The 3,601-nt window shown below is 38.5% G+C and overlaps 1 protein-coding gene across 1 annotated transcript in view; it reads left to right on the forward strand.

The window, feature by feature from the left end:
• The first annotated feature begins 1,766 nt into the window (after positions 1-1,766).
• samd7 (sterile alpha motif domain containing 7) overlaps positions 1,767-3,601 on the forward strand; it is an 8,603-nt gene continuing 6,768 nt past the window's right edge. The window contains exon 1 of the mRNA XM_014007400.1: positions 1,767-2,209. The gene's annotated coding sequence lies outside the window, so the exon portion shown is untranslated. The remainder of the gene's footprint in view (positions 2,210-3,601) is intronic.

A 3,601-nucleotide genomic window follows, 5' to 3' on the forward strand; every position in this document is an offset into this window, starting at 1 on the left:
CTTTTTATAAGGTAAAAATAATAAAACAAGGTCTTTGTCTGCAATGATTAGACACGTTTTTTATTATTGTCATTAGTGATTATCTCAATTTTGGCTAAAAGAATTGACAAAATCCTACACACTGTGCCTTTAATTTTAAAACAGAAACAAAATGCTAACTTTGCATCCGTTTTACTCAGAAAACAACTGGAGGAAAGCACAAGGAGTGCATCGAGCACCAGAACTGTGGCCTGAAAGTCAACAATGTCCTGTTTATGAGAAGATGGATGCAGACAGATTATAAGATCAGGGACTAACGAGAGAAGTGGCTCCAGCTGTGAGAGAGGAGCAACGAGCAGGTGAGGATGGACGTGGCAGACTGGATAAGTTCTCCCAGTTTGACATGCATGAAAAACTCAACCTCAACTGATTCCACTCGATGTGGAGGAGCTGAGTCTCTCCCTGATAAGTGAACTCCCCACCTCACGTCTAACAGAGAGTCCAGTCTATCCAAGATCATCTTTTTTTCAGTTTAGTGTTTGTGACCCCGATGGGCCAACACAGATACTGCAGAAACCGGACCGAGCCTTCCGTCGACCTCTCGTCCAATTTTTCCCTCACTTAGGAGCAAAAACCTCAAGATTCTTGAGCTCTTCCACTTGAGGCAGAACCTCATCAGTAATCTGGAGGGGGCAGTCCCTTCTCTGGGGACCAAACAAGTTAAATGCTCAAACTGTTTCAGTAAAAACTGGAGATCTTGGCACGATAATGCCAACAAGACCAAACTGTCCACAGATGGCAGAGATGGATTTCAGGTGAACTCAGCCTTATAAGCACTGCCTCCACATGGAAAAACAGGTTAGTCACCTGTGAGCAAAAGGTATGAGTCAGGGCCCCAATGATACCAACACAAAGAGGGAAAGAGGGACAAAAATAAGGGGACGTTGAACCCCCGCTTGCATTCACTACATTCACATAATACAACATGGGTCAGGTGATGGGGCACATGACCCTCTATGAACAATAGAGCCAATCATGGCCCTCTTTTGCATTTGACTAACCTGTTTGTCCATGTGGAGGCAGTGCTTATAAGGCTGAGTTCACCTGAAACTCATCAGACTGAAGAAGTCTCTTGGAAGAGAGACGAAACATTTCACTAAAGAAGAACCCGTCCAGAGGACCTACTTATTTTTTCTTTTTGATTTTTTCTGCCTGGATCACTGAGATGCATCAGGAAATATAAATGTGATCTTTTGAAAGCTTTAGATGCCAGCGTTTGGCTTTTTTAAAAGCGTATAAAGAGGATGCAACATTTCAGGAGCCGAAAAGTGTTTTATTGTAAAGGTTTTGCACTGTGGACAATTTCTTACAGCCTGCAGATTGATGGGGTGGGGGTCTTCAGAAACACCACACTGACACCCCCCTCCTCCCTCCTCATAATGTCTGTTTGGCTAATTTTCTTAGCAAGCCCACCAACTGGGAACACCCAGCTTCACCAGGCATTAAAGACAACATCGTTCACAGAAGTGCAGGCCCAGGCTGTAAGCTTGGCGAGCACAAACTGTCAGATTAAGAGGTCTGAGAGGATGATCCAGCCAACATTTAGTCGGATTTCTGGCAAATTACCACCAAGCACGTTTGGGTCAACCCTTCAGCACCCTGGGGGTGTGCAATACTTTTGACACCCAGGAACGTTGGAAAAACCGATCTGCGAGGCCCGTTTGAGGCTCCACAGACTGCAGCGTTCTGTCCCTCTTCACGCCGCCGCCAAGCAGCAAAGGAGGGGTCCACCATTTTACCACTGGAAAAGGAAGCTGAGCTTTTAGGTGTCTTAACTGTGGCCTTAAGTGCTAACACAGGATTAGTGAGGTAAACGATGAAAGAGGTTTAGCACTCCCTGCTTAGGAGCAGTGCTGCTTCAGTAATTACACATCAGTGGTAAAGGTGCAGCGGGCGGTTGGATGGGAGATCATAGTGATGTCAAGACAGGGAGGGCTTACTGCAGGAGATAAGGCCAGCTAATGGAGATGAAATGAATCGGTATTTAAAAGGTCTGGTTTAGTTAAGGCACCTTACTGGCAGCAGATTGGACTCAAACTGACTGGAAGGAGAAGAAAGGAGTGAGAAACAGGTTCTGTTAGAGTCCAAAAAATTACATTTGTTTTTATTGTTGTTTACCTGAACGGGACAGAAACAGGTCTGAGTTCAACTCACTGGTGGAAACTTGAAGGTAAGTTCCTTAAAACAAACTCTTTACTTGTAGTTTTAATTTTATGTTCAGAAATAAAGAAGACATACTCTTTTTTTATGATGTAACATTTTGGAAAATAGTAAGTGTAACTTTGCTAAATAAAATCATTTAGTTTAAAATGAGTAAATTGAACTGGCATTATAGTATATTGTACTGTAAAATGCAGATAGACAAACTATTACTACATACTTAGAAATGGTTATTTTATTATTTTTTTAAAGTTGCATTAATTCTCAGAACTTACAAAACATTACATATAGTATACTGAATTACAAATGCAGTAATGATGTAAAGTAAAATACTGTAATTGCATTGTAAAGTAAATACAGCAATAATACTTTAAATATCAATACAGTATACTTATACTGCAACATGCAGTATTATGTATTTTAATTACCCTATAAAATAAAATGCAGTAATTGTACTGTAAATTAGAGTAATATTACTAGTACAAAATACTATAAAACGTAACTTAGAACACAGTAATATTACTCTAGCATACAGTACTGTTACTGTAAGAAAAATATGGTCAAGGTACAGTAAATACAAAAATACAATAGTATAAATGCAATACAAGCACTGCAACTTACAACACAATACTACTACTGTACAGTATTGATACTGTAAAGTAATGTTGAAATACTAATACTGCAAGCTAAAATACAGTAATAGTACATTAAATAAATACACTAGTACTGCAACTTACAACACTGTTACTATTACTGTAGTTACTTTCCAATTCCATTGTTTTACAGTGTTGATACTGTAAAGTACTGTAAAGTAAATACAGTACTGATGTTGTTAGTGTTTTTACATTATCTTTGCAGGTGCTATTAAATTCCTGTAAAGTTTACAATATAATGATATTTATTTCATTTTCTTCGTGGTTTTTATTTTGCCTGATATATGACTCCTTCAGGTTCTATAAAATGTTACTTTAAGATGTATAAGTTTATGATATAATGTTTTTCATTTCAGGTTTTTGTTCAAATCACACAAAAAAGTGCATCTGATTTAGTTATGTTTTTTGTGGGGTTTATCAGCAGTAAACCTCATAAAAGCTGCTGATTCCTTTTTAAGTAATTATTTAAAAGGGCAATCTGATTAGACTAAAGCTCAAAATCTTCATTGTTTAACAAATAATTTGCCCAAATTCTTTAAATAGCACCGATAAACAGATTTTTAAAAAGACTAACAAAAACTTGTGTGAGCTCGCCTCTATATTCAATTAATTTTACCATGAGATAATCCAATCTGCTTCGTGCATCTGTCAGAATTTACATGGCTTGAGCGTGTGTGTGTGTTTGTGTTTGTGTTTGTGTGTGTGTGTGTGTGTGTGTGTGTGTGTGTGTGTGTGTGTGTCTGTTGGAC

The sequence above is a fragment of the Austrofundulus limnaeus genome, unplaced genomic scaffold, assembly GCF_001266775.1.
Source record: "Austrofundulus limnaeus strain Quisiro unplaced genomic scaffold, Austrofundulus_limnaeus-1.0 Scaffold42, whole genome shotgun sequence".
NCBI classification, from domain to species: Eukaryota; Metazoa; Chordata; class Actinopteri; order Cyprinodontiformes; family Rivulidae; genus Austrofundulus; species Austrofundulus limnaeus.